Source organism: Nilaparvata lugens, chromosome 1 (assembly GCF_014356525.2).
Source record: "Nilaparvata lugens isolate BPH chromosome 1, ASM1435652v1, whole genome shotgun sequence".
Lineage (NCBI taxonomy): Eukaryota > Metazoa > Arthropoda > Insecta > Hemiptera > Delphacidae > Nilaparvata > Nilaparvata lugens.
The window spans coordinates 43,938,679-43,961,905 of NC_052504.1; the positions used below are offsets into that span (position 1 = coordinate 43,938,679).

The following is a 23,227-nucleotide window of genomic DNA, read 5'->3' on the forward strand; positions in this document are numbered from 1 at the left end:
GATTGATTCTGGGGAGTGGTGGCGGAGAAATAATAATTAATGAGCTAGATTTTTCGACACATGATGAATTTATTGCATGAGGATTAATCTATAATTATAATTATAATGCACGTGGATGCTCCTGATGTCGTGAAAATGACTAGGTGAAAATCTGTAGTGTTATTCCACCACGATGTCACCAGTCTGCTTATATAGAAAAGACAGAAGAGAGTATGCGGAGCATGTGGTGACGCTCGCGGAATGTGAGGATGGGGAATTTGGCAATATATGCAGGAACATGTACAGCCTTTCCTGGCTGCGGGTGAATTCCGCCATACTTTATTCAACTTTGACTGCAGTCAATATAGCGAAATGATATACAGTTCAGGGTTGAGGGGACACCGTGGGGCTCATGCTCGTGTTAACGCAATATTTGATTCGTTCCGATAGTCGACCGAATTTGAGGGATATTGACGGTCCATCAGAGACACAATTGTGTCGGTTGTTGTGAATGGATAGAATAACACTGTAGAGTATAATGGAGCAGGTTTATTGGATACATTTCACTTATATAGCATGTTAATCAGCTTTTCTACTCCATATTGTTGTAGTTATTGTTTTATTGATTGTTGAATATCGTTATTGATAAGGTAATAAACATGATTATTGAGCTATCAGAGAATTATTTTTCTTATCGATTCATCTCTACAGGCAACTTGTAGTCGTTTTTGATGGAATCAGATCTACTGTTTGACTTTCAAAGACGCGACCAGTTTCGAAAAATTATGCAAATATCAAGTGTCTAAAAATTATAGTATACATTCAAGGTTCAATTATATATAATACTATGCTTATTAATAACCTATACATTGCATGATTCATGGATCACGTGTGTTGTGGAGTTGGCTCACAAGACCCAAGTCCGTTCAATTAATACTATTGCCATTTTAATAGTCTGTTTTCCTCTCAAGGAAATTGAGTTATTTCATTATATGATTGTGTTTCTTCTGGTAAATAGTGGACTGTATTTCGTTTATTAATCTCAGATCTAACCTTGTTTTCAACACGGAGACTGACAAACACATGAAACCAAAAACACTCACCTCAACAATTCTATCCCGCTATCACCATACCAAATTTGAGTATTTAGGTAATAGGAAAGGGGAGCAAGAGAAAATAATATTGGGAACTTGGAAGGGAAAACACTCAAACCTGACAAAAAGCGATCGTAGATAGGCGGCCCTGTTCCACGCTTGCCCGTCTCAATGTTTCAAGGTCTCTTTCAATTTAAATATTTAGAAGAATGTGAAGTTAACTTTAAACCGCTGAAGACGTTTTTACATATCCCATTTGATATTAATTTGTAATGTACCTCTCACCCTCTCCTCAATGTCACATTTTCCATTTTCAATTACAAATTTATTGAAATTACTTGATTTTTTCATATTTGAAACATCTATATCAGGAGACGATTAAGGCCGAATACTAGTGATTATTTCGTTCCATTCATGTAGTGATGCAATTAATACAACAGTCATGCAATTTTGAAATAATTTAATTAATCATTTTGATTGAAATATGTCACATTGAAATTGCAATTCTATTTGATTTACGATAATATCAGGAGTTGCATGAAAATCAGGAGGACGAGAGAGTTTAACAGCACAAAGGTGATTTGAGTTGTTGAAAGTAATAGTGCTTTTTCAATGTAAAATATGTTACGCTCGGTATGTATGCACTCCAACAACATCGATATCCATAAAATATGAAGCAAATCAGAATTTTCTGAGTGTACAATAATCAATATTCACTAACATTTTCCAATAATAACCATGAGATGAATCCTAATATTGGTTCGGAATCAAATCTAAAATGAAATGGGAAATCAAACTATTATCAACACATCTCATATCCAATATCAGGCTTTATTGAATCCATGTCAATACAAATTAGCATCTGCCTAAATTAAGAAATATCAAAAATATACTCAGAACTGGAGTATCTAGCTACTCGTTGTACGCTGAGGATGTGGCTCAGTGCCACGAGACGCGTCTGACAAGCGACAAAATCGTGAGAACTGCTGTAAAAGTGTAAGATAACAATACAGTTTATCATAATTAATATCAAAGTTTCAAGTAGGATGAAGACAAAAGAAGAAATATGAAAATATCATAGAGAATTTTCGCCACTTCATATGCTAGAAATTATAGCTACTTCAAAATAAAAACAGTACCTTTTTCCGTAAGTTCAGAACTCTATCAACATTATGTGATCCTTCCACTTTCAATTCTTATTTCGGAGAAACCATCAAATAGTATAAAACACATTCCCAGAACGCTTCCAATGCGAAGAATAAGAAATTATGCCCCCGAACCAAACTATTAGGGGTGCTTAAAATGACCTATTTTGTGAAATCAGCCAGAATGGAATCCATTGAAGATACTTTATGTGCATTATCATGACCACTTCTATTTGTTTAGCCCATTCGCCAAGAAACGTTCGTTTTCTTTTCCAATCTCGATGCTATCCAACTTGGAGAGAAGAAGTACTCACTCACTCACTGCATCATCCTTAGAAAGGCACACTAGTGCTGAGTGTTCTCGTTCTCGATCACGACTTCAACCACCCTGTTGCCTGTTGCATTATTTATATTGGGTGTTTTTGAGAATCTTTTCTAGTCTTCTGACTCCATTAAAATTGATGAGATTCGACAGCCGGGTGAGCGATCGCCGCTCTCTGATTTCAGCGGCTAAGTGAAAAAATCATCACGCGCTGAATAATTCCGGACATCAATTATCGTTTGCTTGACACATCGCATGAATCAATCATATGATTGGAGACAGAAGTTGATTAGCATTGTTAGTTTTCCTGGGTAGATCACCAGGATGCCGAAACTGAAGCACTCCTAATGATTATGTTGGTAAAAAAGATTTCATTGAATATTTTGCAGTCTAAACTTTGATCGGATAATCTCTCCAATTGTCATACAGGTATCCTCTAATTCTTGATGAACAACTATGAAACTTCAAATTACCACTTCCCCTTAACAAAAGTATGGATCGTTGTTGTAAACAAAAAACTTGAAAAGCATTTTAGATTTTTTCTGTGTTAGTTATCGACTTTCGATCATAAAGAATCATATTTTCACAAGATAGAATACATGATGAACATAGTTAACTAGATATTGACAAGAGGCCTGCTAAAAAGTATATCAGAATATCATAGTTTTTAATAGTAGTCAGATGTTGTATTAAATTCTTCAAAGGTAAATGATTTTAACGGTGCTAAACTATTTACAATTAGCCTATAACGAGCTTTGTGAAACGAGTGAAGAAGATTTTGCGGATTATTTCATTTATTATCTAATACATTTTTGCTTCGAGACTAACTACACTCCACAACAGTGTCCTAGGAACAGATAGACCCACCTTTTGAAACATCAAATCAAATTTTTCGCCAAATTCATATAAATAGTTCACAAAACATGTGTAACGTATTAAAATCTGATGGGTAAACAAAATCCCTATTTGAAAGAATTTTATAGGTCTGAAGTAGAATAATAGTCTAGCATCGCCAAATGCGATAACGTATTAGAAGATTAGATAATACCAGGTATCACGGCTGAAGTTAGAACAGCCGAATAGAAATAGAAAGTTATTTGCTACTTATATAATATTATATTTAAAGTATTGAAAATTTGAGGTTAGGCTTAAAATACCCACTGATCGGCGACATAATGATCGATCAAGTCACATAACGTAAAATCTAGCCAGACACCTTGGCAGAAATTTATTGTAACTAAATGGTATGCAACTAGAGGAATTAAAAAAGCACATGGCTAATTGTAGTAGAGGGAGAAACAACTTATAAACATTATAAAAATATACTGCATGTAATAAATGTACTTAAACCACAAAATAAAAATAAATTAGTGTATTAAGGAAGTAGGAGGTTCATAGGCGCATGTATACTGTAGTAAATTTGCATGAACCAATCAAATTGTAGTAATCGATGGGCGGCAATAGTGAGCCGATTCAAATGTATTTATAAATATTTCTATAAATGATAAGATTTTGTAAATTTTTACTATTCAGTTTATGTATTGGATATGGCCCGAGAAAGTATAAAATATTAGACCTAAGATACAAGTAATAATTTAATAAATTGGCACGAACTATTTGAACCTTTAAATGGCATAGTACAAATTATTTAAATTTATGTAAATTTGCAAGTTGGAAATGAAAATTGTGAAAAGAAAAGTAGAACCCACCCACTTGCCTGCCAGACACTACAGGAAATGTCACCAAATTTGTAGAGCACAAGACTCTTTATTGTATTGTACCTTTTTAAGACTTAAAGTTTAAATCTAATTATTAATTTTCTATAAGACTTTGTGATGCTTCATTGAAGCGAAAGTCATATAAATATTTATTAATCCTTTGGAGGAGACGACTTCGGCCACCAACAATCCAGGACTACCAGGATTTCGGATCGCCGCCAGCAACTTATAAAAATTCAGCACGTGAGTGATACATAGTCGAAATAAAATTGGGGCGCCCTCAGGGAGAAAGGAGAGGAGGAGGGGGGGGAGAGGGAGAAGGAGAGGGAGAGGGAGAGGGAGAGGGAGAAGGAGAGGGAGAGGGGGAGTTTGCGCATGCGCAGAGGGGGTCGGGGGAGGGGGAGGGGGATTTGCGCAAAAATTTTTCCTTATTTCTCGGGGATTGTGCAAAAAAACCCGTCTGAAGTCTTAATATTAGGCTACTTAGTTCATAGTATAAACATAAACGTAAACAAAATATAATTCGTTAAACAAATATTCATTTTGATATAATTTTCAAGAATTTGAGATTAGTGCAGGATAACATTATATAAATTGGGTTCAGTTTGAGAGATAACTTTCAATAGTTAAGGGTGGAAAAATAAATGTATTTCAGTGCAGGATAACATTTCTATATCTATAAAAGGCTAAGCCCCGACAGACTGAAATCACACCACAGCCAAAACTACTGAGCCTAAAAACTCGAAATTTTGCACAATTGTTTATGGTAGCCTGAAAACATCCACTAAGAAAGGATTTTCAGAAATTGGCCGCCTTGAGGGAGATGGGCCCCCCCAAAATTTTGTACTTTTTAACCGCTCAATGCACAGCAAAGTCATGAGGAACTTTTTTGTTCAGCTACAAAAAAAATAGATCTATGCAGAAAAATTTCGATCAGGAGCACAGGGGGGTCCAGGAGAGGGCATTTTCCGAAAATTTTGATGTAAAATCACACTACAGCTCAAACTAATTGTCCTACAGACTTAAAAGTTTGCACAAATATTCTTCAAACATGCTAGACGCGCACTAAGAACGGATTTTGAGATATTTTGTCTCTAAGGGTTTCTAAGGATGAAAAAGGATCTTATCAAGTAAGCTTATGAACAAAAGCTTTGTAAGGTGAACGCCATATGGAACTGAGATTTATTGATTGAAATGAGATATTCTATCATATGGTTTAATCCATAGACCAGTTATAGAATAGACATGGCCCATTGTATATTCATACTGAAAGTCGATGAAGCCAACATCTACTGCCAAATCCACCCATCTTGACGTCACAACAGTGACGTCACACATCGTATAGAAATTATAGAAAACTTTTTTGAGTTTGTTTTGTAAGTATTTGTGGTGTTTAACTTACATTGTTGTTGAACAATGCATTGTTGTTAACATAGGTTGTTTCCCATGGCAGATTGTTATTTATTTATGTAATTATTATTTATGAGAATGGTAATCTCCTGCGCAGCATATAATTGCACTGAAATTTTTAGGAAAAAAGTGGAATATCTTTTCATGTGTAAGTTGAAATTTATACACATAAATATTTCAAGTTGTAACTGTAATATTATTCTTGGTTATGATGTGAGTGAACTCATTGCAGCATGACAATAAATTAGTTTTGTAGGCTACCATACCTTATTATTTTCAAAACATATTATAACTTTGAAGCCGATATCACATAGCACATTATAACTTAACCGATATCGTTTTTGCCCGTAGCCAGAAATAACCTAAAAACACAATATTACCATAGGATACACAATTTATCACAGGGTGACGTGTTTATTACAGCTGGTAACTTTAGATGATAAATCATATTATCACAATATGATCTTGAATCATGATCATCTTCCCGTTCTCCGGTAGCCGCTCGGCCGATAATTTTGAAAATATAGGTCTGTAAAATGGATTAATAAATAATCATTATTAGCTTCCCTTTTGAAATTTCTCTTCAGAAGCTATCCCCAATATTCACACAACATATTCCCAATGATTGATGCCGTTATGTCAAGTAGTTTTCAAGTCTATAGGGAACAAACAAACAAACACACAAACAGACATTCATTTTTATATACTGTATATAGATTTACATTCGGCTTGAACAAAAGCCTCTCTAAATAAGGTTGACAACTTTCAGTTCTGTTGTTTTAACATTTTTGTTTTCAAATCACTTTCAAAAAGTTCATGTAGTACCTACTATTGTGTTTGAGAAACTTCTGGCGCTATCATAGTTTCACCACTATTCTGTTCCACAGTCATATCTCTTGCAGTCGTTAACTATACCGTATCTATAATAAAATAATGAAAGAGTTGGCTTATACACGTTCGGGATAGAAAAATTATGTTTGACGCATCATCACGTTTGAACTACTCGACTAATTAACTTGAAATTTTGCATATAGATTCCAAGGATGGTTATAGGCCTATTTTTTATTCTTCAAAATCTCATTACGTCAAGTTTTCAGTTAGTCAACTTTTAAAATAGATCCTTGCGGAGCACGGGTTTCTGCTAGTTATATATAAATTGAATTCAGTTTGATAGAAAACTTTCAGATAGTAGAGGGGGAAATAATTGAATAAAACATGATAATAAAGAATTGATAAATGCCTAGAATTAAAATATTTTGACTACAACATTTTCGGACTACATTTTCTGACTACAACATAAATTGTGATCAGTCACATGGATTCAATTAATGTTCGTAATCTACAAAAAATTTAACATACTTTTTTTTGTTTCACGAAGAAATTATAATACTGAAGATTAGCCGTGTGAGAATTCGGTAACAGTACGTAGTGAAATAGGTTGCCTCATCAATAATCCTCATTGAACACAAAAAACGAATAGTATTTGAGAGTTAGTGCCATTCCATTCAACCGCTTAGTTTTTGCTAGTAGGTCGACGCAAGTTTCTCCGCCGAAGAAAGTCAGTTTTCTGCTTGCGCGATTAATAGTAGGCGCCAAGTTCGTGCCCAAATGAAAGCCCATAAACTTGCCAATAGTTGGAAGCGTAAGTTGAGACTCGTATAAGTCACCAGTAGCGTAACAAAGTCACAGCAGCAGCAGCGGTGCTGTGTCAAAGCCGTAATCGTTGAAACAATGGTCGTTCAAGAGTGGCGCTCCGGCAAATTGCTTCCCTAGCCCATTCTTCAAAATGCTCCATCTCCATATTGTTCGCCGCCGCCGCTTAAACACTGCTTTGTCATGTCACTCGCCCACAAATATTCTTCGGCAATCACAGACACAACGATCATTGCAAACTTCGTTCAAAATCAGGCAATACTTCACAATAAATGCTTTCAATAAAGAACTATGATTCTTATTATTAAATTCATATTATTCCATCTGTAAATATGACAGTTTTTTGTAAATCACAGTTTTTCAGGTCACTGATATACAGATTGAAGAGCAAAGGTGATAGTGGTGAGCTTCGAATGACCCCAAAAGATTGCGATTTTAGAGTAATTCCCAATTTGAACAATTGTATCCCTGTTACTAAAATAACTCTTGAATATTTCTAAATCTATCCCACATACTCCCATTATATTTAATTTCTCAAGGAGTATTTTTCATATAATAAATAATATAATCAATAATAATAATAATAGTATTGATATTAAGACGTTAATAATATTTATAACTCAACTCTGATGGAATTAAACTTTCATGTAGTTCCCATGCAGTTTACATTCAAATTGGGGGAGTGTTCTAAAATAATATTGTTCTTTATACAGTGGATATCTCTTGTACTAATAAAAGTTAATTGTATTGAAAAATTTGTTCGAATGGAATAGTATAGCATGAGATGAGCTGTGAAATTATTCGATACGATTCAGAAATGGAGTTTTGAAAACTCATTTGCTAGAAAGCGCTATCAATGAAGTCCATTAGAATGGAGTGTAGTACGGTACTAACCTAATGGAAAAAATACTCTCACAATGGTTATTTCTCACCAAGTGAAGTGGTAGGGATCTTGACATTTCTGGAACGAGTGAGTATTAAACCTATCCAATTCCACCACTGAATGCTTGCTCCTTAATTGAGTACGTTTGCTTCTGTTCCTAATTCTTTCTAAGCTCTTTTCATTTTAGTAATGGATCACGTCGAAAAATAGAACTCAATAATGATTACTGAGATAATTCCAAATGGACAAAAATGTTATCAGAGACTTACATTGAACCAAAATACAATGTATTATGCGGATAAATTGAAGTACAATTATTGTTTTTTGTCATCGGAATGAAGATCTTCATCATATATCATAACCTTCATAAAGATTGAGTTTAATGAGAGTGATTAACGAGAGTAAATAGACACCGTCTCAATTGATTAGTTTAAGAATTAAATATTGATTATTGTGTTGTCTATGAAGATTCTTCTTCATATGAAGAACACTTCTTGAACATTCTGTCACTTTGATGTTATTAGTGATGAGATTTCTGATATTTGTTCACTAAAAAAATTCTTCTTCACTGACAAAGTTCTTCAAATTTATGATAAATCCAATATTTTCTCAATTTTTCACATATTTTGACTGATTTACGTTATATTTCAAGATGTCTATAAATAGGGAAAGATGCATTAATAATAATGAGAAAATACAAAATGAATCATAAAATATAAGAAATTTCGAATGGCAATGAAAGATGCCTGCATTTCATATATCCGCGCTCATAGGTTGTCAGTTTTCATTTTCGATCAATTTGATAACCAAACCTTGAAAAGATATACAGTTGCCACCCTTTCGAAATCTATGCCAATGCTTTGGCAATTATTGCTTTCAGAAAAAAGTCCTAAAGCTCCAAAGCCGATTTAATTGTTATGAAACCTGAATATTTTGAAACTATCACTTTTTCAACTGCTTTGGTAGAACTGAGGGTCATATTATGATTGTGAAGCTCCTTTTGGAGTTAGTGAGTGATAAAATTAATGAATCGCTTACATCATGTTTCTGTATAATCGACTAGCAGGTAACCTGTGCTCTGCAAGGGTCTAATTGAAAACTTGATAGACTGAAAACTTGGCCTACTGAAATCTTGAAGAATTACAAATATACCTATAACTATCCTCGGTGAATCAAAAATCAAAATGCGAAATTTCAAGTCAATCAGTACATTAGTCCAGACGTAATGATGGTTATATATTTATTTGAGTTGGGAATATTAATGATTTAGAAGCGTATTGAGAAGTATTTAATTTTATTGAATACATAATTAATTACAAACATAAACTCCATACCCATATCGAGTGGGGAGGTGAGCATAGTAATTTCATCAAACATGGACTGATTAAAGCTGTGCAATAATGGATAGCTGTGGGGAGGGGAGGGGAAGTTTGCTAAAGGAGCAGCAAAACACTGTTTGTTATAGCTATCGGTTTTCGCCTAGCTTTTGAAGAATACCAGCTCGCTTATTAAGTGAGCATCGACTGACGGAGGCTGACGTACCTATCGATCTGCGAACAAAATGTAATTAGGGTATATTTTTGGAGCGGTTGTCAAGAGCGGTTAGATAGGTCTTGCAGTCCCGTCGCGTTGACGTGGCGATATTTTTCACCGATAAGACCCGCGAGCGAGAGATGTACGACGTGTGCGATAGGTGTCAGGGGTTCGAGTGTTTTGAATAAAGGTGGACGTGACGGTCCCCGAGGTGGGGGCCCTGTGAGGGCGCACCTTCCCCCTTGTTTTCGGAAGGGGTGGGGGTGATACTCGATAGCTGGCGTTGGCTTTTCCATCAGTAGTCAGTAGTCCTCCTCGAGCGGCGCTACGGTCAACACCAAAACTATCCTCCGTGCCAGTGCTACCAAATTATCACGCGCGAGTTGCTAATCGCATTTGAATCCCCGATTCCCTTTTCCCCGGTTCACAGGTAAGTTGATTAGTGATACTTCGGCGCTTCCTACATATTGGTCCCAGAGAATTTGGAATGGAAAAACAGAAAATTCCGATTCACTTTTTTTACATGATTGATCGATTATTTTCTAAAAGTCTCTAACGTAAGAAGTATTTGAAAAAAAACTATCTTTCCAACACTAATATTAATGCTTGGAATATGACTTAAAAAGTAAAAACCTCTCGTATTGAAAGCTCTTCTCCATTTTAAAATTCATAATATGTAGAAACATTGGTTCTTCTTAACTGCTGCTATACAAAGGATTCTTCTGTGATTTCTCAATTTATGCATTGGCTAAGAGTAAGCTTCAATTTTAAATTCAAACAGTGTAAGCTTCCATTTCTTTCAACCGCCATTGAATAATATTTTAGCTATCTGGATCTGAAAATTAAGAATTGGGTTTTAGTTGAATAGCTTCAGAAACTGCAGGTAGAATTGAGAGAAGAATAATATAAGGGGATGGAACAATATATTATAAACAATTTCTTCCTTTACTCATAATAGATCTTGATAAGATTGCTTGTTTAGTTTAACCAGAGACAAACAAATAGCAATCGCTTATCCTTTCTCTATGGTTTAACCCTACATTACTGGCGGGAATTTAGTTTCATTATTACTCGCGCAGGGTCAATTTATGATCCCATTCGATTCAAGGAATTTAATTATTCTAATCCAGGATGAATGTATTACAATATTACATTGTGGAATATCACAATTATAAATGTACGTACTTTAACGAGAAACTTGTATGAATAAAACTAAGCAGAACTTATTGTGTGTTTTTTTAATAATTTCATATTGTTCAGAAATATAAAGTTTCATGGAAAATGATTATCAGGAAAATCTCCAATTGGCAGTAGAGTGTTGTAAATGCATGTTTGTCATAATATATCCACAGAAACAGGAAGCTACTGAGACATCCAAGTCTTATGTCAACGGTAGAAGCAGTACACAGAAAAAATTATGTGGATAATCATATTATTTATCCCGCGCGAGTAATGCAGGGTTGGAAAAGGAATAGAATAGTTTGGAATTTATTATGATTGTGTGATTTCCAAACGATGAATTTGAAGTTTTGACAATGTCCTTTAGTACATTTGGGATCTATTCAATCATTACAAAGAGATGAAAATACGTGCTTCCATTGAATAAATGAGTATAAGATGTATGAAGATGAACATTAGGAAAGATTAGAAAATATGAAATTAAATATTAAAATATTATATTAAATTAAATATTGAATGGTCTACGATTCATAATGAATGCACTGAGAATACGATTTCTATATTCAAATGGCAAATTTGGACTTAACCCTTCAACTCCTACGTTTTTCCGGGTGCTTTTATACCCACAGCCTGTGCTTACTAGTTGAAGTGTTAAGGCCCAAGATTTTTTGTATGTTAGTCCTCATGAGAACTCTTTGGTTTAAAATGCAATTGAGTGTTCCAATTTGAGATGTGTTGTGTTTGGTCAGGAGAACATGAGTTTGTCTGACCGCTAGAATTTGCTAGTCCATTTAGTGTTGAGAGATAAAAAATGACATGGAATGAATAAGATGTTATAAATGACTGAGATGTTCTATTCTTTTTATGTATGTTTCTCATGTACGATATATTTCTTTCTTTGGAAACTTATGTGTTGTGTGCCATAAGATAAATCGATAAATATGATTCCTTCGGTGCTAGCTTCTATCGAAAATTCGAGGTTTGATCCTGTTCTTTCTTGACAGAGCTTGGTGAAACCGGATATTAATCAACTCAATATATCCTAGGATATCAATGAAGCACAACATTTTTGATATGGGAGATAGTGGGCGCCAACTTAATTAAAAAGTGCTTTCCATGATACAAAAAATTTGATAGATCTCCTTTTCTTTAAAGCCAGAAATACTGTGTATTGAATTTCCATGATAGTTCTTTGAAATGTCATAATAGCCAGCGCCATTATAAAATTGAATAAACTGAAGATTCATCATAGCATCATGGTATCAGAGAATACAAAATGTATAAATTATCCATGCTCCAAGATAAATAAATAGGGTTGGTTCTAATGATGATTGCTAAATCAGAACAATAATGGGCCAACCAAATGGTTCGAATGTTGATGGCTGAATTATAATAATTCATCACAGCCATAACCCTTTCAGGGCTGAAAATCAGTATAGCATATTACTTACCGATGATCGTCCTCCAATCCAATATTCCCGGATGGCATTCACACTGTACGAGCCTGTTGCACGAATGCATCGTATACATCATCATTACCATTATTAGATTTAGCAATTAATGAGATGGTCTCTCGTGTGGGTCATAGTTGATTCAATTTGGGTGCGATGCTGTTGCTTCGTTCCAACTTGGCCTGCCTCTGGTCTTCAACTCCATTCCCGGACCAGATTCAACGATCTCTTGTCATTGGTGGAGGCTACGTGACCCACCCACAGCCATTAGAGGCCGCATCTCCAGCCATCACTATCGATCCCATAACTCGCTTTTTCTTCTTCAACTCTTGTGCCCTTTCACATTTCTTTACTAGACAGTCCTTGGAGAGATTTTTTCAAGTGAAGACATGCAAGACATGTGTGTCTGCTCTAGCTTTACTGCTTCCTACTCATGCACATCACACTCATATTGTATATCTATCTCTCTCATATTTCATATTTCACAAAGTTATAATGCAAGGAAATATAATAAATGATACAGTGATTTTTGAAATTGTAATTATTTCAAATTCAATTATTTCTACTTCACTTGTAATTTTGTTTTTCAAGCAATTGTTTTGCCAAATAATTATTCTTCTAACATTGAATACTTCTCTCGTCTCATTGATATAATTGATGGAGAGTTGTTCATCTATATTGTACAGTATTCACGTTCCCAGTAAACAGCTTGAATACATATTATTAATATTATCAACATTAATATCATGTCTATTTTCTAAGTAGTCGCTTTCTAGCTCAACATTGTTAAAAAGTTTCAGTTGATGTTCAATAATATTCGAGGATAACTTTTGTGACAGATGTGATTTCTACAGTGCTATCAAAATTATATTGACGCCTCTATCCATACTTTTAAATCGGAACTCTTGAATCTGTTATTCACATAGTTGATTGAAATCATACAAAATGCCAATTTGAACTTTATATTCCTTTCTTCAACTTAACTGAATTTATCATCAGTTCAATGTAATAATAATTATCATTCTCATGCAATGACTTATCTATGGCCTAGGAATCATCAACCAATTATTGGCACTTGGAACAACACTAAAGTTCTGCAATTCATTTGAGCTTCCAGGAATTTTTTTGGCTCCATCACAAACTTGAAAGAGTGGAACTTTGTTTTCCAAACAAACTTTCTCTGGCTCATGTTATTGGCTCCTCAATAGATCTCCGCCTTTGGAAAATATAAGTATGTAGAGAAGATCTCGACTCATGCATTATTTTAATTCGAAGTCGAATTCAGCCCGAAATTCACATCAACTCTGACGCCAAATCATGAAGGCTATCATAGAGTGAGAAAGCCCTATTATTAGTTCTGGCACTGCATTGTTGTAAGAGCATTGTTCAGTCATCAAATTCAACCTTTTCTGTTCAATGATGTTCATCAGAATCCTTCATCATGAACAATGAGATTGATTTTGGGTACAATCAAACAAGTAAACCATGAAATATTTTGGAGAGTTGGTAAGGAGTTTTAAAGCTTTGAGGTTGTTGAAAGATTGATATATTGATTACGTTTGAAATTTCAGTCTGTGAAGGAAATAGTCATTCAATAATATAATAATAATTATTATTATTGTTCAGGTGGCATTGGATGAAACTAGCAGTCTCTTCAACTTAGCTCTAAAATTTCGCGTTATTTTCGAAATAAAAGTAGTAAGTGAGTGTAAAGTGATATATGAAACATTTTCTATGGTGTTAAAAAGTGTAGTAATGAACAAAAAATTGGACTGAAACTGTGATCAGTTTGACATAACGACGAAATCAAAATAACAGACACATCATAACCTAGAAATAGGAAGGATCGGAACTTTCAAACAAGAAAAAACTACCTTCATGAACTGCTAAAATCATTAGGTGGGTTTACGTGAGTCGTTGTGAGCAAGGAAAATAATAAAAAATTCAACCATGAAAAAATATACGAGATGCGAAGAAGAACAGTACTACCATCCGACGGCGATTCAGTGAACTGTAATGGATGCAACCAACAAATGCATTTTGAATGCTCGGGACTGAGGGAATCAACACATAGGAATATGTCAAGTCAAAAGAAAGCTGATTGGCGGTGTCCAGCATGTAGAATAGAGATGAAAGCAAGGAGTGATTCTACCTCTTCATTAAATGAAAACACGGATTTCCAAAGCATTCTCAATCGAATCAACAATCGACTAGAGTTGATGCCAGAAATTAACAAAAAAAAAAAAAAAAATTGAAAATTTAATAACATCCATTACCGGCATCACTGAGGAGATGAAGCAGTACAAGGAAAACGTGGATAAATTAGGTAAAATAAATGAAGAAAAGGATAAAACGATAGAATCCCTGGAGAAAAGGATATTTGATTTGGAAAATCATTCGCTAGAGAAGAATATTGAAATTGTGGGAGTCAAGAAATTACCAAATGAGAATCTCAATATATATTTGATACTATCACAAAAAAGCTAAACATTTCAAATGTATCGTCTTATGACATTGAGTCAATCTAAAGGCTACCAGTGAAAAATGATAAAACGAAGGACACAAACATCATAGTGAAAATGAGAACTAAAAATGGAAAGCTCATCATTCTACAAAAGAGGAAAATGGAAATCACCGACGAAGATATCCTAGGTATCAACAACAGAGAAAGGATCTACCTGGCGGAAAATCAATCAAGGGAATTCAAAAAACTGTTCTGGGAGATGAAACAAGATGCGATACAACAAGGATACCAGTACATATGGAGCAGAAATGGAAGAATATTCATCAAGAAATTGACAAACGATAATAAGATACGTGTGCATTCAAAGGACAATATTCCGAAACATCAAGTGTAAAGTCAGTAGTGATAAATAAAAAGACAATATGAATATAGTACTTACATATAAAACAAAGACAATATATCATATCCACATTGAACACTTGAAGTGTGAGAGGTAAGGATAACAGGTAAACCTTGATCAATTTCTTTATTATTGTGAACTCTTTCCCACTGTCGGTCTTTGTTTAGAGTGGGTTTCGAACTCCCTCACTCTATACGGTATTTTGCCCGGCGCCAATCAATTACTATGAATTGATAAAATAATTACTTTACTATAATTTCACTCACTGTGTGGATACTTATATTTCACTCACTGAACTAATAATAGTATAGAAGAAAAAGATAAAGAGAGATAGATCAGGGTCGTGTGTAAGGAAATGTATAAAGTGAAAGGCAAAACAAAGGTTGATTATGAATTTATTAGTAAACTTTAAATTTAAGAGAATTTATAAAATTGATTTAAGTATAGTAATGATTTAAAATATACAAGATTATTGAGTTTTTGAAAATACTACAGTTCAAGTTTAATTTTATACAACAAAATTAACAAACAGTTCTTATTACTTTTATCAGGTTACTTGAAAAATAAGTAATAAAATCAAAATATTGAACACCTCTAGTTAGAAATACGATTATAGTCAAAAATAAGAGAATTGATAAATTTTAAAGAATGAATATGATCAGGGGAGCCTTGCTCTAATAAACTATTATTTGTGCTTAGAAGAAAATTTCAACTGTAAGCTTCAAGAAGTTAATTAAAACTGTATCTACAGATTTGTATTTAGAAAAGCTTAATAATTAAATTTGCTGTTTACTTTGATGCTATGTAATTTGATATAGTTATTTGGGCTTTTTAGGGTGGGGTGGTGTGGATTTGAAATGAGGAAAATTGAAAATTCTAGATACAATCTTTAACTGGCTCAGTCAATTCCCTATAGGATAATTGAAGTCTGAAACCAAAACTCACTCCTACACTGAACACTGTCCAAAATCCAAGAGACTAAGAGAGACCCAACGCAACTAACTTTGCAAGACATGACTGCCTGCATATATACTAGCACCACGATTTTCCACCCCTCATCACCCTTCGCCCCTTGCTCCGCCTACACTCAAACTCATCAGCCTAATATTCAGCTTACAAACTGGATTCATATATCTGGACCTCAGAACCAGAGGACCTTAACTCCAAAAATGGCATTTTCAGGTTTTTGTATAAAACGACTTATTTAGGTTCCCTCTTTCAGTGCCAAAAAGCATTAACTCCAGAATTACTTCGTTTTCAAGATAACAAGGATTAGACAGTAGTAACTCCAATATTCTCCCAAAACCAAACAGTAGTAAGTCCACCTTACTACTGTCTAGCTCTAAAAATTCCAATGCCAAGAATAGTAATTCCAGATACTATTCTTTGGCTCTAAACAGATTATGAGGCTATTTCACGTAAGTCCCACTCCCAGCGCTAGTGTATCTAAGTGCTTCCGTATCAGCGTATCTTAGCTATCGAAAAGAAAGTTTAATAGACTGGGTAAAACAGCTGGGAGACAGATCATGCTCAGCGCACTCTGGTGATCAATGTCTTAGGTTTGTTTTATTTATTAATGAAATTTATTCAATCTATTATTGAAATACTTTGCCAGAGATATCTATTATTTGTGAATATTGAGGATTGTCTTCAATTATAATCTATAAGAAACCAGAAAACCAAAGGGAATAAAATCAAAGTTTGTAAAGCATTTTTCCTATCAACCCTATGCATTTCAGAGACATTTTTACGAAATTCCTTGGAAAAAATTTCTGATGTGGGCCTCATAGCAGAGGAAAAAAGGGGAAAGCACAAGCCTTCAACTAAAATTTCAGAAGACATAATTGAAGGCATTAAACAACATATCAATAAGTATCCAAAATATGAGAGTCACTACAGTAGAGAAAAAACAAACCGTCTTTATCTTGGTCATCACTTGAACATTTCTATTATGTACAAAAATTACTTAGAAGAGTGCAAAACCAATGGAGCAAAAGAAGGCAAAGAATGGATTTTCAGGAAGTTTTCAACGAAGATTTTAACATTTCCTTCAAATTACCCAACAATGATACATGTGACACATGTGACCTCTATGCTTGTAAGCTGAAGAGTGCAAAGACGGATGAGGAGAGTAGAAGAATAAAGGATGAACTAAATGAACATCAAAAAGACGCTGAGTCACAATATAAACTAAAAAAGAAGACAAACTTGAAGAAAAAGATAAAACAACTGTGAAAGTGGTCATGGCAGACCTCCAAAAATGTCTACCTACTCCAAACCTATTAAATTCCCAAAGCTTCTATTTGAGAAAACTTGGACTCTAAATTATACAATTCATAGCTCTAATAAAACCTACTGTATGCTATGGGATGAATCGACGGCAGGTCGCGGTGGCAACGAGATAGCCTCATGCTTCTACACATGGGCAATTGAGGCAGGGTTGAAAGATGACCCGGATTTAGAAAATTTGATTGTGTGGACAGATAGTTGTCCCGGGCAGAATAGAAACTTGATGATGGTGTTGATGTACATGTGTCTATTGAATATAAGTAAAACATTGAAAGTAATCAATCACAAGTTTCTTTTGAGAGGACACACACACATGGAAGTGGACAGTGACCACAGTGTCATTGAGAGAGCGTCAAAGAAGGCACCCAGTCACTCAATTTTCACATGCAATGACTGGGTGAATGTAATCACAAATGCAAAAAAGACAGGCCCACCTTTCAATGTTGTGAGAATGATGCTGGAAAATGTTTTGTCCTTCACATCGCTGACAGAAAGATCAGGACCTCTTATTCAGAGGAAGCAATGTATTGATGGAAGCAGCTTTCAAATTTCGTCGGCAGTATGGTTTCAAGTGAAAAAAAAATGAACCAGGGAAGTTATTCTTCAAAAATTCATTTGAAGAAAGTGAATTCAAGTGCGTTCAAGTGAATTCAAGTGTTCCCTTCGCAATAGAGATAAAACTTCCTTATCAATAACAATATGGCAGACCTACACAGATAAGACAATTATGAGAGCACTCCATTAACTTTGAAAATGAATTATTATACTCTCACCTTCTTTGAGACATACAAACAGGAAAAAATATAAAAATAAAGGATAAAACAGAGCTCACAACACGCACAAAAAACCCAAAATCAAACAAAATTCACCCTACATACCAGAAAAATTATAAAAGCAATAAATTATGAAATTTTCAATTACCACCATCCTAGTAATTCAATTATGGATCAGTTATTTGACATAGAACAAATACGAACTAAAACGTACAATAATATTGAAGATTTTAAAAGTACTATATTGGAGGAAAACTCATTTGAATATATGTATCATGATTAATATAAGAAACATAGAAAAACATTGGGGCACACTTTAAGCAGTGATGGGGAATACATTAGATAGAATAAAATTACTTATCCTGATTGAGATCATTTAAAAGAGAAGGAAATAGAGTCATCTGATATACGAAATTATAATCATTTAAGCTACTGCAGAGAAGAAAGAGCTGGCGGAGGCACAATAATATATTTTAAGAAAGAATTGAATATCAAGATGATAGATTAAGATTTTCCTGCTAAGTCACTCCTATTTGAATTGTCAATGAACAAAAAATATTATTTGATTGCAGTATTCTACAGGCCACCTTCAAAAAGTATTAACCAATTCAATGAGCAAATAGAGAATTGGCTGAAAACTGGACGTGTGAATAACAAAAGAATCTAACAAAAAGAAATAATCATGGGAGATATGAACATTGATAATAATAATATAATAATAATAAATAAATGAATAATTTATTATCTAAATTTCATTATTAAAAAACTGAAAACCTGAATTCACGTATTATCTGAACTAGAATATTGTTTTTCAAATGCATAATGCATTTTGCATTATGATTTTGTTACGAGCAAACTGAATTAGATTGGATTTTCAAATGTACCGCCATGAAATAGGCACAAAATGGCCGCACAATAGGACACGGGTGTCTTGACCTTGCTTTTATATTCAAGTAAGTTACAATACATTCTGGTTCATACACGAATCTACAATAAATTACAGTACAACAGCCAATTATGCAGCAAATTTCACATATCATGAAAACTTATTAATTACAATGAAGATTGAATGCAACATTAGAATATTGATAATATAGTATTGTAATATAACTACATAAATCAGCGGTGTTTCAACAATGAATAAATGATAATTTCAATGAATAAATATACACCCCACTATATATTATATGTGTTGGGGTATAAGTAATTAGTTGCTTATTGCGTGTAATAATTACTATTTACAACTTCATTCACTGATATGGGATTAAAGTTTTTTATAATAAAATTAGTAAAAATGTATAATACAAACAAACAAAATTATGGAATTAGTAAATAAATATTAATGTTCTATTAAGGATAATAATAAGAAAGGTTATTTTTAGAAAAAGGTTATTTTTAGAAAAATGAAAAACAGTAAGAGTGGAATGAAGAATAATAGTTTCAATATTTACAGTCTAACTAAATTTCACAATTTTCCACTCCAATATCAACCAACCAGGAAAATAAACTTTTCTTGAACCTGTGTCTATTGAATTCTTCCCTAATGTAACTTGGTATTGAATTATAAATTTTTGGTCCCAAATATGTGTAGTTTCTTTGCCCAAATGTAGTGTTCATCCTTGGTACTATTGAATACGTGTTTCTCTGCCTTGTTTGATGGTTATGATCTGCCAGTCTTATGTGTTCGTTGTTTCTCCTCATTCGCGTGATGATAGCCTGGATGTAGAGTTGTCTTACACTCAGTACTTTACTGTCCTTGAAAAGAATGTTCGTGGGGAATTGATTCTCCTTGAAGCCTATTATTTTTAGTATTCGTTTTTGAAGTTTATAGAGAGGTTCAACATGTGTAAAATTCGTAGCTCCCCAGATAATTATGACGTATCTTAAATTGATTGCACTAAAGAAAATAAACAGTTTTTAATGTCTCATAGTTGAGGATTTTACGGAGTTGATAGAATTTGTAGAGAAGCTTCCTGATCCGGGTAATTGATAGATTAATGTGCTTGTCCCATTTGAATTTGTTGTCCACTATTGTTCCTAAATATTTTATTTCATTGACTTGTTGAATTGAAGGGCAATCACACGGGTTGTTGGTGCTTCCACAGTGATGCAGGATTATTGAAGAATCCGGTGGTCTCGTCCGTTCTGTCAGAGAAAAGGCTAAAAATTTCGTTTTTGTTGCATTTACTGTAAGCAAATTTTCTCTTAACCATTTATCGACTTTGATCAATTCTTCCTGTGCCAGATTAAAAACTTCCTCCCAGGTGTTCCTTCAAATAGTATACACGTATCATCAGCAAAAGCTATTACTCTTCCTCTTATCTTAATTGAACATAGCTCATTTGCATATGCCAAATACAGAATTGGCCCAAGAACTGTTCCTTGGGAATCCCAAACTTCATCGTTTCCTCTGAACTGAGATGTTCTTCAACTTTGACTTTTTGACGCCGGTCACAGAGGTATGATCTAAACCATGCTAGAGGAACTCCTCTAATTCCATGGCTTCTAATTTCTTCAGCAGCAAACTGTGATTAACAGTGTCAAAAGCTTTTGCTAGGTCCAGGAACACTGCTGCACATTTTTTGTTATTTTCTAGCTTATCTGTGACAAAATTGACAATTCTAATACCGCATCTTCTGTACTCCTCCCCTCACGAAAACCAAATTGATTCCTAGATAGTAAGTTGTTTTTTTCCATGTAATTCACAAGACGTTTCTTTACCAGTTTTTCCAAAATCTTAGAAATATTGAAAATTTAATAACATCTATTACCGGCATCACTGAGGAGATGAAGCAGTACAAGGAAAAAGTGGATAAATTAGATAAAAAAATGAAGAAAAGGATAAAACGATAGAATCACTGGAGAAAAGGATATTTGATTTGGAAAATCATTCGCTAGAGAAGAATATTGAAATTGTGGGTGTCAAGAAATTACCAAATGAGAATCTCAATATATATTTGATACTATCACAAAAAAGCTAAACATTCCAAACGTATCGTCTTATGACATTGAGTCAATCTAAAGGCTACCAGTGAAAAATGATAAAACGAAGGACACAAATATCATAGTGAAAATGAAAACTGAAAATGGAAAGCTCATCATTCTACAAAAGAGGAAAATGGAAATCACCGACGAAGATATCCTAGGTATCAACAACAGAGAAAGGATCTACCTGGCGGAAAATCAATCAAGGGAATTCAAAAAAACTGTTCTGGGAGATAGAACAAGATGCGATACAACAAGGATACCATTACATATGGAGCAGAAATGGAAGAATATTCATCAAGAAATTGACAAACGATAATAAGATACGTGTGCATTCAAAGGACAATATTCCAAAACATCAAGTGTAAAATCAGTAGTGATAAATAAAAAGACAATATGAATATAGTACTTACATATAAAAAAAGACAATATATCATAACCACATTGAACATTATTTGAAGTGTGAGAGGTAAGGATAACAGGTATTATCGTGAATCTTGATCAATTTCTTTATTATTGTCATCTTTAAACTAAAAGGGAAAAAATATATATGAAAATCCAATCAAGTTGTGTGCACTGTTTTGTAGACTGACTGAATACCCAAAATTAAAATGAATTAGAGAAAGAACAGGCAGGTAACCAAAATATTTGACAGGTTAGACTGGTGAGATAAACTAAACCGATGAACTTTAATTCCAATAGAAATTGATCACTTCACTATGAAATTATAACATGAGCAACAAAAACATTAGGTATTCAAATCAATAACAATATATCTTAATATCAGGCACACAACGGTATGGATAAAGAAAGTAGTTTACAGAAAGATGGAATGAATTAAACTAACAGAAAAGCAATGAGTGCTCCCTTCGCAAGAGAGATAAAACTTCCTTATCAATAACGATACGGCAGACCTACACAGATAAGACAATTATGAGAGCACTCCATTAACTTTGAAAATGAATTATTATACTCTCACCTTCTTTGAGACATACAAACAGAAAAAAATATAAAAATAAAAGATAAAACAGAGCTCACAACACGCACAAAAAACCCAAAATCAAACAAAATTCACCCTAAATTACCAGAAAAATTATAAAAGCAATAAATTATAAAATTTTCAATTACCACCATCCTACTAATTCAATTATGGATCAGTTATTTGACATAGAACAAATACGAACTAAAACGTACAATAATATTGAAGATTTTAAAAGTACTATATTAGAGGAAAACTCATTTGAATATATGTATCATGATTAATATAAGAAACATAGAAAAACATTGGGACACACTTTAAGCAGTGATGGGGAATACATTAGATAGAATAAAATTACTTATCCTGATTGAGATCATTTAAAAGAGAAGGAAATAGAGTCATCTGATATACGAAATAATCATTTAAGCTACTGCAGAGAAGAAAGAGCTGGCGGAGGCACAATAATATATTTTAAGAAAGAATTGAATATCAAGATGATAGATTAGGATTATCCTCCTAGTGAGTCACTCCTATTCGAATTGTCAATGAACAAAAAAGATTATTTGATTGCAGTATTCTACAGGCCACCTTCAAAAAGTATTAACCAATTCAATGAGCAAATAGAGAATTGGCTGAAAACTGGACGTGTGAATAACAAAAAGAATCTTATAATCATGGGAGATATGAACATTGATATCTTGGAGCGAGACATCAATCCACAATCAGAAAGCTATCTTAATTGACCGAGCGAAGTGAGGTCTAAGATTCAAGTCGACGGTTTGGCATTTCTCTTAATGTTTAAATGTTTGAATGTTTATATGTTTATATGTTGCGCATTTACGGCGAAACGCTGTAATAGATTTTCATGAAATTTGACAGGTATGTTCCTTTTTAAATTGCGCGTCGACGTATAACAAGGTTTTTGGAAATTTTGCATTTCAAGGATAATATAAAGGGAAAAAGAGCCTCC

At 33.8% G+C, this 23,227-nt stretch overlaps 1 protein-coding gene across 2 annotated transcripts in view; it reads left to right on the top strand.

The window, feature by feature from the left end:
- Positions 1-10,027: 10,027 nt before the first annotated feature.
- Positions 10,028-23,227, top strand: part of LOC120352715 (suppressor of tumorigenicity 14 protein homolog) — a 115,987-nt gene continuing 102,787 nt past the window's right edge. For both annotated transcript variants that reach the window (XM_039434643.1, XM_039434640.1), the window contains exon 1: positions 10,028-10,167. The gene's annotated coding sequence lies outside the window, so the exon portion shown is untranslated. The remainder of the gene's footprint in view (positions 10,168-23,227) is intronic.